The sequence below is a fragment of the Gavia stellata genome, unplaced genomic scaffold, assembly GCF_030936135.1.
Source record: "Gavia stellata isolate bGavSte3 unplaced genomic scaffold, bGavSte3.hap2 HAP2_SCAFFOLD_85, whole genome shotgun sequence".
Taxonomy (NCBI): domain Eukaryota; kingdom Metazoa; phylum Chordata; class Aves; order Gaviiformes; family Gaviidae; genus Gavia; species Gavia stellata.
Window position 1 is genome coordinate 110,063 of NW_026776263.1, and position 14,396 is coordinate 124,458.

A 14,396-nucleotide genomic window follows, 5' to 3' on the forward strand; every position below is an offset into this window, starting at 1 on the left:
GGCAGGGTGCCTTGGTATCCAGTTTGGACTGGGACAGGGCCCAGTCTGTCCTGGGAGGGGGCGAGGGGATTCAGTTTGAAGTGGGAATGATCCCAGTCGGTCTTTGGAGGCGGCCATGGGATACAGTTTGGAGTGGGATAGAGCCCAGTCTGTCCTAGGAGGGGGCCAGGGCATCCAGTTTGGACTGGGAATGATCCCTGTCTGTCCTGGGATGGGGCCAGGGGATCCAATTTGGACTGGGACAGGGCCCACTCTGTACTGGCAGGGGCCAAGGGATCCAGTTTGGACTGGGACAGGGCCCAGTCTGTCCTGGGAGAGGGCCAGGGGATCCAGTTTGGACTGGGACTGGGACCAGTCTGTCCTGGGAGGGGGCCAGGGGATCCAGTTTGGAACGGGAAATGATCCCGTTCTAGACTGGGAAGGGGCCAGGTGATCCATTTTGGACTGGGAATGATCCCAGTCTGGAATGGGAGAGGGGCCAGGGGATCCAGTTTAGACTGGGAATAATCCCACTCTGTACTGGGAGGGGGCCAGGGGATCCAGCTTGGACTGGGACAGGGCCCATTCTGTACTGGGAGCGGCCAGGGGCTCCAGTTGGAACTGGGAATGATTGCAGTCTGTAATGGGAAGTGTCCAGGGGATCCAGTTTGGACTGGGAATGATCCCAGCCTGTACTGGGAGGGGTCCAGGGGATCCAATTTGGACTGGGAATGATCCCAGTCTGTCCTGGAAGGGGCCATAGGATCCAGTTTGGTCTGGGACAGGGTGCATTCTGTACTGGGAGGGGCCAGGGGATCCAGTTTGGACTGGGACAGGGCCCACTCTGTACTGGGAGGGGCCAGGGGATCCAGTTTGGATTATGACACGGCCCAGTCTGTCGTGGGAGGGGGCCACGGGGTCCAGTTGGAAATGGGAATGATTGCAGTCTGTACTGGGAGATTGCCAGGGGCTCCAGTTTGGACTGGGACAGGTCCCAGTCTGTACTGGGAGGGGGCCAGAGGATCCAGTTTGGACTGGGACAGGGCCAAGTCTGTACGGGGAGGGGGCCAGGGGATGCAGTTTGGACTGGGAATGATCCCGGTCTGGACTGGGAGGGGGCCAGGGGATCCAATTTGGACTGGGACAGGGCCCAGTCTGTCCTGGGAGGTGGCCAGGGGATCCAATTTGGACTGGGAGAGGGCCCAGTCTGTCCTTGGAGCGGGTCAGGGGATCCAATTTGGACTGGGAATAATCCCAGTCTGTCCTGGGAGGGGGCCAGGGGATCCAGTTTGGACTGGGAACGATCCCAGTGTGTACTGGGATGGGGCCAGGGCATCCAGTTTGGACTGGGAATGATCTCAGTCTGTCCTCGGAGTGCGCAGGGGATCCAGTTCGGACTGGGAATGATTGCAGTCTGTCCTGGGAGGGGGCCAGCGGATCCTGTTTGGACTGGGACAGGGCCCAGTCTGTTCTGGGAGGGGCCAGGGTATCCAGTTTGGACTGGGAATGATCGCAGTCTGTCCTGGGAGGGGGCCAGGGGATCCAGTTTTGACTTGGACAGGTCCCAGTCTGTCCTGGGAGGGGGCCAGGGGATCCATTTTGGACTGGGACAGGGCCCAGTCTGGAATGGGTGAGGGGCCAGGGGATCCAGTTTGGACTGGCAATTATCCCAGTCTGGACTGGGATGGGGCCAGTGGATCCAGTTTGGACTGGGAATGATCTCAGACTGTCCTGGGAGGGGGCCAGGGGATCCAGTTCGGACTGGGAATGATCCCACTCTGTCCTGGGAGGGGCCATAGGATCCAGTTTGGTCTGGGACAGGGTGCATTCTGTACTGGGAGGGGCCAGGGGATCCAGTTTGGATTGGGACAGGGCCCAGTCTGTCCTGGGACGAAGCCAGGCTATGCACTTTGTTCTGGGAATGATCCCCGTCTGGTCTGGGAGGGGGCCATTGGATCCAGTTTGGACTGGGAATAATCCCACTCTGTACTGGGAGGGGGCCAGGGGATTCAGTTTGGACTGGGAGAGGGCCCACTCTGTACTGGGAGGGGCCAGGGGATCCAGTTTGGACTGGGTATTATCGCAGTCTGTGCTGGGAGGGGGCCAGGGGATCCAGTTTCGACTGGGAATGATCCCAGTCTGTCCCGGGGGAGTGGCCAGGGCATCCCGTTCCGACTGGGACAGCGCCCAGTCTGTCCTGGTAGGTGACACGCGGAAACAAACTTCACAACTCACACAGAGTTATAAAGCTGACATTGGTTTATGGCGGCGCCGGGTGCAAGGGGATTTCTCCTCCTAACATGCACACCGGGTTAAAACCATGACAGGTATTTAAAACAGTTAACAAAGTTAGTTACGCCTCCTGGTAATTAACTATTGGTTAATAATACAACTCCTTAATTAACTATTGGTTAATCCTTTTCTTACTTCATCTGAAAGTTGCAGTTCTCTTTTATTTCACCACGCACGCTCAGGGAGTAGGGGGCTAAATTGGGTTGGGGCTTCTCTAGCTGGGAGGTGTGTTTTTTACTATGAAAATGAGATTATAATGAGACAAGTTAACTGTAGGGCACTATTTTGGCAGTCTTTTCTATATTTCTACGATTCGTCCTTGTGCTAGTTAGCAGAGAGTCAGTGAAGACACTCTTTATCAGCAGAGAGTCAGTGCAGACAGTCTTTATCTCTAATATGTCTAAGTACGGGGTGCAATTGTTACAAAGTATCTTCTCTGCACTTTTCTTTCTTACTTTTAGCCCTTGTTTCTCACGATGCCCTGTAACATTGTAAAGTTCCCCCAGGATCTAGTAAAAATCCTCCAGGATACTATCTTTTTGAATGTGAGGTATTGTGGTTGGAGTTCTTATTTTTAATTAGCTTAAGCAGGAATGTGTTCATTACTTGTAAAACATGCTCTGGAAGCTAGGCAGTATGCAGAGCTGAAAAGTAAACCCTCATCAGAGAATGTTCTGAGGGCCCCACAAGCTGTACCACGCACTTTTCAGAGTACTAGAAGTTGGGAAACTATTTGTCAAAATCGATGAAATACTGCCCTCTTTGGATTAAATTTGGTCTAGAGGTAGCTGCACTTGCAAGGAAAGAAAAGAGATCTGAAGAAAGAATAAAGGGACAAAAGATGCGGCTTGGCAACTGGGTGAACCTTCTACAGCGGTTGTTCATTGGGGAACCGTCATAATTTCTGAGTGGCAAATACAGTGACCCCCATCAAAGCGAGAGATATGGGTAGCCTGAATAAGAGCAACACGCAATGTACCGGTGTATTTTAGGATAATAGCGTAATGAAAAGAAAGGTGCCATGAAATGCAAGCAGCAGATGGATGCCTGACAGTAAGCAGGCGGTGGTTCTTGGTGTAATTAAGCAATGGAACTTCTTGCTGCTCAGTTTTGTGCATACTAACCTTTTGAAACGTTTAAAACCAAGGAATCCAAGCCCCCAAAAGAAAAGCCCATTGGAGAGCTTTCACACACAAAGACACATTCAGGAAGTATGACACAGGTGCAGTTTCTGCTACTAAGGAAATGGACTGAAATCTAGGACTGCTAGGAAAGACCCGTAACCATATTACGCGCTAGGATAAATGTTTTCTCTCTCTTCTGCCGATCCTGTTGTTTTTATTTCAGCTGAGACTGTTCAGTCTTCTTGACCTCACTTTGTGCATACTTCCCAGTGTTGTCCTCGCCTTCAAGGACAGAAAAACCCACCTTTAAAATACATTCTTCACAAGGGAACAGCAACAGCAAAATCACACATCTCTACTTCCGTTATTAGAAATAAACCAAACCGTTCCTCTGCCTGACCCTCCCTCCTAGCCATTAGCTTCCTGTTTTTCTTGCTCTCTGACAGGCCATTCATGGTTTCAGACAACCTACTCCATAGTCATGTGGTCTCCTTTACAGCTTCTTTAATCTTTTCCTCCAGTCAGGGTGAGAGTCCAGTCCTTCCATTATGTGCCAATGTACCATACGACCGGCCCAGAATTATGTCCTCCAAACACAGCAAATGAAATGAAATATTTAGTATGTGAACGGAACAAAGTCTCTAAGCTTAATTAATATATTCTAATCAGGTGACATAATGTAATCTGTTAATTATTCAGTAAAATGAATTGTAGGGAAAAAAGTAATGGCCTACAGATTTTCTAAAATCCAAACACCATCATTATGCCTCAGAGAACATTCATACAGTGATAGAAGATACTTCTTATGAAAAATTAAATAGTACACAAACAGGAATGCAGCACAGCCATGTGTATTTAGCAACCTTTTTCAAAAGCTGTTCAGCTTGTGATTTTGACTTTTAGAAATGAAAGGCTTAGTCCGTGTGATTTAAGTTGTTAGCCAACAGTGTATATGCCTTCCTGTATTCATGTAGTATTGCCTACTTCTTCAACCCATTAGGCAGCCAGAGGCATATAGTATAGTGTCCTTTTTCAGCACTTACAGTCTGTAACAAGACTGTCCTCCGAGGTTTGTATGACTAAGCTTAAAAAATGTGTTTGTCAGAAAATACTCTTCCACCTAATGAGGCCTTTGTACCTACTGCAGAGAACATACGACAATGTGAGAGAAATGCTATGGAAACATTTGCTGTATACTGAATGTATTGTAGTTAGGAGTACACAGCAACATCACTACACTTCTTCCATTACACTGAAACAGTCGTTTCAACAGAGTAGTCCTTTCCTTTGGTACAACGCCCTGCCTTGCTGCTTATGGTCCTCTTAAGCATATAAACTAACAGAGCGTAATTGACTGCTTTCGCTTTTAACAATTCACTCTCCATACAGCCAGCAAACACACTGCGTTCTAAGGTGCAACGTCCGATTCCCTTTCAGTCAGATGCTTGAAGATAGCTGCAAAGCTGAGGAACTACAGAACAGGAGACCTGGGACATCCAGGAGACAGAAAGGAGGCTTCAGCTGTATGTGTGGGCATGCAGTCACCAGTGAAACACTACGGGTGTGGAGCTTCAGGAGAGCATCTGCTTGGATAAAATGAGTATGTTCAGATTACCCACGCAACCTTCCTATGAGTGATGCACAGGGGCAGAAAGGATCTAACCGAATACAGGACACTAATCAAAATACAAAATCAAAAAGTTGGTAAGAAAATATCTGTTTACTTATCATTCAGATGCTGGAAAAAGCGCTGGTTATACACTTAGCTAAATTATAATGTTCTCATGTCTTTTATAGGTAATTTCTCAGTACTTACACAGAACAACGTCCACTGTATGTAGCTGAAGTCAGATTAGATTCATTCCTTTCTTTGCTTGCCTTACACTTCTCTGAAGCTGTCTTCTGTGCCTCTCTGCCTTAATCAGATAAACTTCTTAACCTATTCCTATTAACGAGACAGTAGGTTGAGCTTCAAAAGGGAACTTTTGCTGCCTGCTGATTAGATTGCTTTTAGCAAGGGTAGCATGTTGTGTAACTGAAAAAGCTGGCAGATGACTTGGAAAACAGAATCTTCACTTGAATTCTTAGTGAATGTTTGGACTCACTGTGTTTGGAAAGCCTTCCTGTTTGTCATTAGTCCTGTGGTTGCCTAAATACTGGAAGATAGTTAATTGTGCATTTCGATGCCGTTGACTACTGTCTTAGTATTTTGTGTTTTACTTCAAGCTCAGGCTCTGAACACCCAGAGATGCTTAAGAATCTCAGTTTTCATTACGAGGAAATGTTTTTGATCCTTGTGACTGCAGAGGAAAAGCTGAAAAGAAACAAAGAGGAGCAAAGCAGAGAGAGTAAGTAAACAAAACTCCGGGTTTCCCCACTTTCTGACTCTATAGCACCAAAAAACCCCGACAAACCAAAGCCAGGGAATTTGGTGACCAATTTTCTTGAATTCAATTGCAATTTTGAAAATTTTGCAACTTGCAATTTGCAAATTTTCCAAATTTCAGAGCAGAGGTTATGTAGCACCTGTTCAAAACACTAAGGCTATTAAAAGGTTATTAAAAGGCTAGCTCTATCCTGAAAATTTTTTTTTCCCACAGTGGACATTTGGGCAGCCTGATGGATCACTATTCAAAGTCTGCATGAGAGATCCTTGGTCTTGTACGCACTTCTAGGCTCGTTGTAATACTAACTACATGGGCAATTACCTAAAGGCTATGTACCTCAGGTATCTCAGGGACATCTCAGATACCTCAGAGAAGTAGGACATGAACTTGACGTCGGGGCCAACACACACAGGGCTGTTTACATTTCCCTGGGACTGCAGAACATTTCTGGAGAATCTTACCTGCTCTTTAACTGACTGAATGCTTCATGTGTTCTTTCTCTCTCCAGGACTTCCCCTGCCTCCCTGCCTTCAGGGAAAGTACACCAGAGTCTACCGACTCATTGGAACAAGTAAGTTTATTTCTGACCACGCAGAGATACAAATCTGGATACACGTGCAGCAAAATGCCCCTTTGTGAAACCTGGTGAAAAGAACGCAAAGGAGAAGTAACACAGTCACATTGCAAGCAGTTACCTCTTACTTTGACAGAGGGCCTTGGCAAAAAAACCCTAAACCAAACCATGCCAAAACTGGACCGTTAGTCGATACTGTAAGAAGAATACAAAGGCTTTGCTGAGACTGCCAATTAAGCATGCACTGGGTAAGATGGGGAACAATGGAGTTGTATGCATTTACAGCTAAATCCCAAGTTATTCATCAGTATATGAATAATTATTTTCTCCAGCGTGCCTTGAGTTTGTCTAGATTTAAGAAAATGCTTCACTGTCCTGAGCAGCTCCTTCTTATGGAGTGTGTTATAAATTCCTGGGCACGTAGCCTTTGTGAATGTTTTGGAGAATCCTGAAGTCCAGTAATCAGAAGCAAGCGAGGTGGTACCGCCAGGATACTGGAGCCAAAAGCAGGTATCAAGCTTGTCATTCCAGGCATAGGGGAGGTCATGGCAGTATGGCTTCTGGACTGCAGCTGACTGTATGCCTGTAGTCTCACTCAGAGAGACGCATACTCTTTCTTAGGAGTCACTCTTTCCTAATATTCCCTCCTTTTCTTCTCCATCTATATATTCTACGTTTTTCCTTTCATCTCCTCTGTTTAGCTTGTATTTAATGTTTCTGCCCCATAGACAGTACCTCGCTCAAACAATTCTGAAACAAGGAATTGGTGGGCCTTCCTGTGCACATTCAAGTGTGAAAAGGGTGAACCTAAATTAATCCTGAAACAACTCTGAAGACCAAAACTCTTTCATGTAGCCTGCTTTAGTCTTTTGTCTGTTTTAGAACAGGGAGTTTTACTTACTACAATTAAATCCACAAGATAAATAGAGGGAGATTAAACCATGATTTTTTTTTCCCACTGTCGAATAGATGGGTTAGTTCTGCTGTACGCAGGTTCACTGTACGCAGCAGTAGTGTCTATCATTCCAATGCAGCTTATCGGGTCTGTAGTTGTTCTTATTTTAATAATAAGCATATAAATTCTTTAACTTGGCAGATTGTTTGGGATCAACAGAGAAAGACTTTCTTTTTCATCTCTTGGAAAATAATGTTGCTGTCTGGCTGATGAGCACTAGCTCTCCTTTCCAGCATCTTCACACTACGCCAGACAAATTAGACAAGGTGCCACATCACCCCGTTCCATCTCACTGTAAAGTTTTCAGTAACACAAGAAACACTGCTTCGTGTATCTTCACATCGGGAAGTACAGGTGAGGATGTGTACTAACAAAGTACAACTGCAGCTCTCTGAAAATTTAGCTGGTATAAATTTAGCAACAAAACAGGCGCACAAAAAGACAGAACTTGAATTTTTAAGCCAAGATAGGGAGAAATTCATTTAGTTAAAAGCATAGTACACTTTAAACCATTTTTGTCTTGGCATAACAAGGGCGTAATTCCAGTTAGTGACCTTTCACATAGCTATTCCATGGCTGAACTTTATTTCTTAAACATAAGGCCAATAAAGTCAGTCTCTAACAGCTGCTCAGATTCCATAGTGACAGAATTTCACAGGTCTATACTAAAAAGAAATATGGGCAGTACAAGTGCTTGGGCCTTGTGAGAAAAGTGTTCCTCTGAGACTGACCTGAATAATGAAGCTTCACCTTACTTCCCTGGGAAGCAAAGGGGAATCCTTCCTCTTGTCAAGCCAATCAACTTTGTAAAAGTTTTTCCTATTGCAAATAGCAGCCGAGCAGCACAGTGGCTCTTCAGAAGCTTTCCCATTCTCGCTTTGTGGCGAGGGAACACTGTGTGCGCGGTCGGTCTGCACTCGCCTGTGAAGGGTATGGACTTTCTCCCACAGACACAGCAGATGAGAGGATTTAATAGCCTTACAGGCAGAAAGACTAAAGAAGCTGAGAGACTAAGGAGATGTACTCATGAGGTAAAGACTAAAGGAGGGGACAGACAAAGACTCAGAAGAAAAGACAATTCTCCCTCTACCTTCCAAACATAATTCTGTTTGCAGCAAAATTATTAATGCAAGCAGTACATTTATAATTATTTGCTTTTCTCCCATTGACAGGTTTCCCAAAAGCCGCTATCATCACTCATCTAAGAGCTCTATCTGCCTGCTTAGCATTTACTCAGTGTGGTGCAGTTTCTCAGCATATTCTGAAGCTCACTCTTCCCTTGTACCACATGAATGCTTCTCGGCATCAGTGGATGCACTGAATTAGGCAATCTTTGCCTTCTAGTGAATTTTCATTAACTTGAGAATGCTGTAACATTCTGTTGTTTGGCAAGTATCTCCGTTTGGTGAGTAACTCAAATATTATGTCTACCAATAGACTTGTGTCATTTTCTCATTTTTATCACCTTCTACGGTCTGCAAACAATATCTAAGATACATGCCTAGTTTTTGAAGCTTAGAACAGATGCCAATCGTTACACAGATCCACCATAACATGACTTGAGGTCTGCGTATTGCTCATACCACTGCGTATGTTCTGCAGGTTTAACTTAGAATCATATTTGTATCCTGTACCAAAAGTCTAAAAGGGCATTCACATAGGTATCTCGGCAGTCAGGCTTGATTTTTAGTGTCAGAAGGTACAAATGCATTGTGGAAGCTTTAACTAACCTTCAGAAGAAGGTCAACTAAATCTGTGTTGGAGCTTTTTGAGTCACATATTTGAGCAACACCTACAGAATTGGATTCTTTATATTAAAGGGAAGGAAAGGAAGAACGACGGAGCCTCCCCTTTTGATTCTGATAAGGGGGGTTATTTGTAGAGAGCTAGCAACCAGGTGTTTTTTCAGGTATGTCCTCCTGTCCTGTCCTTAGAGTCTTGCCCAGATGCTGGTTTTTGGTATGCTAAGTATACACCTGGACTGTTTTAAAAGCCATTTCAGTGCTTTGTTTCTTAGGGAACAGCATGGGCAGGCATGCTGGGCTACAGCAACTGATCCCAAGACTGCTGCTGCCGAACCAAAACACAAAAGGGATGGGAAAAGGCACCTTAAAAGTGCAAGGAATACACCCCTTGTGTACTCCCCACAGGACGACCTTCTGCAACAGGACAGGAGAGCATCATCTGCAAAGAGCAGGAAAGGGCCCCACATTACATCTTCTGAAAGTTTGAGCAGACCGTTTTGTGCTGTTAGGGGATGCCGAGAGGCATTCGGCAGTTTTGCCTCTCCCTAAATACTGACAAATTGCCTGAAAGGCACAAATTTGACTGCGAACAAGATGGGAACCTAACGGAGAAAGCACACAGAGAGAGTATACATTTAGAGAGAAGTGTAATTTTTAGAGAGTTTAAAGAATTGAGGAAAGCTATTTTTTCACTAATAGGTTACTGTACTAAGTAAATGTATCTTCAAATGCAGTTAGCATAGGTTATCTACGGTGCCTCAGGACAGCAGTGCCCTCTTCTCGGAAAAACCTTTGGAACAGACTTGTCTTTATGGTTCCATTAGATGGAGAAAATCTATATGGAGCTCTAGGGTCTATATATCTGGAACCGACTAAACCTGTTTGCATTTATGTGTTCTCTGACTAAAGCTTTTTTAGCTAGCTTACTACCAAAGATACTATCAGTACTAACTGATGAACATCTACACATGTGTAAATTCTTATTAAAGCAGATAAGAACAATCTTAGAAAAAACCCTCAAAATTACAAAAAACATATCGTTACTTTAAAAAACATCTTAGGGGAGGATAATAGGATGAATGCTGAACTCACAATTTTCTGAGTGGACAGATAATTCAGTCCCTTCTGAAAAAAACAGATGTGTCTTGAGAAAGAGTTCATCCTAATCAAGAGTGACAAACAAAAATATGAAATTCTCCTGCAAAATTGGATTTAAGATCAAATCAATCTTGAAAATTTTTCAGCAGTCCATATGTGGGCTCTTTCTAATATAACTTGCAACCATAGTTGACTGATTTTGTGAAAACCAGACAGGCTGAGAGTTGTTCTTCTCAACCTCCCTGACTTGACTCTAGAAGAAGAGCAGGGGCCCAGGGACAATGATGCATAGAACCAGTGTACTCCGAGGCTCTGAGATAGTAGGTTTTTCACTTGACTTTTGCTAGCTTTATTTCTTGTTTGCAGAAGGATATTAGGAAGAGGTTTCTAAGAGCATGCAGGGAGTGATTTCAGTTTTGCATTATTTGTGCTCTGGTTTGGTTTGAGGTTTTTAGGGTTTTTTTGGTTTTGGGTTTTTTTTTTTTCCAAAACTCGTCTTTCCATGTAGAAAAATCTGACTTTATTAAAATACCATCAAGGGATCATTTAAACAGAAAATCTCAGCAATCTGTATTCATAATACACATTTAAAATATTTAGTACCTGTGTTTATTGAACTTTTAATCTTATCATTACAACTTTTTAAATAATTACCAAGACAAATTCATGCTAGCTATTCAGTTTGGAGCAATCCCACCTGGTAATGACTGAACATTATTACCATCTGGCAGCTATTCGGTGCCTGTGTGAAATGACTTGGTGGTCTAAGCGTGGATCCTGTCCTAAGTGCTGCCAAAAGAGAGAAGGAGCTGGCAAACTTATTAGCAGTCTCAGCTCAGAAGCCAAAGACTAAATGATCTGGGAGCTGTGGAAATGGAGTAGCAGTGTGAAGAGGAAATCAGGCATGTTACAGATCACGTTACAGATCAAGACGGAAAAACAAGAACTGAAAAGTGGCCTGTTTCAGCAAGAGAAGTGAAAGAAAATGTTGGCTACATTGAAAACACCGTACAAGTAATAACAGTGCTTGAGAACAGTGTGTTTTGAGCTTTTCCCTTAATGTAAGCCACCTTTCAAATGAGATTATTTTATATACCACTTCTGCTCTCGTACACTGACTATCGTGTGTAGACCAACTTGTTCATGAATTGGCATTTGAGTCATTGCTGTACAGCAAATGCTTACACAGAAAAATAACACAGGAAGGCGTTTAGCGTATTTGTATTTAATGTCTTAAATGAAGTTTAACAGCTGGAAATGAGAGGAGAGCCAGTACCATAAAATCAGCCAGCTCTCTGCAGAGCATTGCCAAGTGTCCCATGAACTAGAGATTTTGTGATCAGCTGCACCAATGAAAGTTAAAGAAAATTCTTATTTTGAAACAGAAACTTCCAAGCTCGCATGTGGCTTTGATAGAGAAATGAGTAAGAAATAAATGCTGCATTTAGACTGAGATTTCACTGTACCTGTGAATCAGATCATTCTGTCTAACTGAAGACATTCCATAGTAAAATGGTATGATTCATTTTAGTCAGTAATTGCATCCAATTTTCACTGACACAGGCTGAAATGGAACATTGCATTTTACTTGAATTACTTCTTTGTTAGGATGTTATGCAAATCACTGCAACTTCCAAGCATCAGAAAATGCATCTGGTGAATGAAGGATTTAATCCAGAAATTATAGCTGAACCTCTGTACTTCATGCATCAGCCTGCACATTCCGATATTCCTTGGACAAGAGAGCTATACAAGAATGGGGTTTCCGGTGAAATACGTTTATAAAGCATACAAATAAAACTACAATACAGAAAGTAAATGTCAAGTATACTCCTGCAATCATTTCAACAAAAGCCAGGATGCACTATTTGTTCTAAAAACACAAGATAATTTGTTCTAAAAACACAAGATAATCAAATTAGTCTTAATGTGATAGAATTTACCTCTTCATAAGACAGAGCCACAATAGTTACGTGCATTGTGTAAGCTGCGCTGCATCTGCTCATATTACTTCCAGTGCTCACACATGCAAATTTTTATTTTACACTTCTCACCGATTCAAATTATTTTTGCCTAAGCCACCAGTATCTTACCTTAGCTGAATATTTCACTCCTTTAGATCATCATACTGATTCTGCTTTTAGAACGCATAAATGAGTAGATGAATAATGTCATAGGCAATAATAAAATATAAAATGGGCAGTCAGAAACAGAAGCAAAATACTGCGCAAGCACTGCATGTAGACTTCAGTTCAATGTCTGTTAATTATATTATGTAATATTTAATCGCAATATTTTATGTGATGCTCAATTTCAGATTTTTATGGAAAATAAACATTCTATGTCAAAATACAGTTGTAGTATTTAGTGGTCGTGATTTTTCACAACTTACACCACAACTAACACAGATTAAAGTCTCCGCAAAAATTCATGCCCACTGACACATGACCTCTTCCTTTACTTGTCAATTGTCATATTCCTGAAATAGAGTTCTCATGAAAACAGGGCAGAAATGACTATAACTTCCAGCTTTTGCTGGAAGTGAACACCCAGAACCTGTTACAAGGTGAGGTGACCCCTGAGGCCTCTCCTGCCCACGCCCCTGGGGGGTCCCTCACCCTGGAGCCAGGCCTTGGGCTGACCGATGGCCTTGTGAGGAGTGGGGCCCGGCTGTTCCCCCCGCGCTGAGTTACCGGGGTGCCTCTGCCCGCCAGTGCTTCGCTGCTTTTTGTTTGTGCAGATTAGCCTTTAATCACGTCACCTAACATTCTAGGTAGTTCCCAGGCGTGCCTACAGATTTTATAGGATGATAGATAAGCCATAGTCATACCAGCTGTAGGAATACTATTGAGTGTGTTTGCAGGTAAGAGAACATCGTTATTTCTTGGTCTAGGCTTTTTTTTTCTAGTTGTCTCAGTGATGAACGCTGAACGTATTGGTTTAAGTCTTTATATGCTCCTGTGTGTGAGTGTGCACAAAGCCCTGCCTTCTTCAAATAAACCTAGGGCTCTGACAAATTGAAAAATAGTTGAAAGGCTTTCTGTTATGATTTCTTTCTTAAACCTTTGAGAGGAAAAATGTTAAGGGTGACTCTGACATATCCGACTGCCTCTTGTTAAGCTTTAGGTCTTGTTACATCCATCTGTGCTGGATCTGAGAAGCAGAAAATGTCTTCAGGGGTTTCATCTCAGATGCCCCAATTCAAAAGCCAGTTACGGGAGGCGTCTCATGAGGCCTTGCTCCACCAGCCCAGAGGACTGCTGGAAGGGAGGTGCTCCTTAAAACGAGCCATGAAGGAAAGGTGGTGGAAATCCTCCTCGTGCGAAAGGTCTGTCTTATCATGAGAAGTTGTCAGGTGAACGGTGGGGATGACTTGTTCAAGGTTGACTGAGGAGAAGACCGTCAGACAGTTACAGGATTGCCCAGCTCTGTGGCTCAGGGCTGACCCCTCAGCAGCAGGTGGCCACAGCTCTCATTGCATGGCCCTGCATGGGCCTTACGCATGCATCACTGCCCTCCTGTAGTGACATTCTTCACGCCTCTGTCACCATGTCCATCAACTACTAATGGAAGTACCTCTTGGTAAAGTTAGTGTCAAGAAGTAGAAGAATCTGGTCGGTTTTCTGCCTTCTTCAGTGTGAGATGTAGTTTGGGGTATTCCTAATGAAACCTTGGGTTGTAAATTGAACAAGCCACCTCTCATGGTCATCACAGCTTTCCTCACATAGTAGAAGCGATCCTCCTTGCAGAAATACCAATGTGAACAAGATCAACGGTAATAAAAGAAGTGTATCTTGAGTTCCCTTTGGCTTCCTGTGGATAAATGCCATCCTCCTGAAGGAAATCTTTTAATATCCCTCCAAATGCAGTCACAAATGGAACGGAGAGAGGAGAAAAACTCTCCTAACTAGATTTTAATCCCAGGACATGCAAGGTCAAGCTTGGCTGCTTTTCTGAACCAATGTTGAAATAAAAGGTGGGGTTTTTTTCATGAAACACTAAGTTTATCTGAAAGGTTTTGCCGCAATAATTTTTTCAAAGGCTATTAAGCTCAAGTTGTCCATAAGAAAAGTGTGGCGGAGAGGAGCTTTAGCTTTGAAAGCTGGTTGGTTGGGTTTTTTTTCTGAGGGCTACTTCTTGGTGCCGAAGTGGTTCAAGGCTTACCTGCCATGAGTTGCACCACTATCAAGTCATAAGACTTACAGAATAAACTTGCCTAAAGGAGGGAGAATTCCCTTCTTA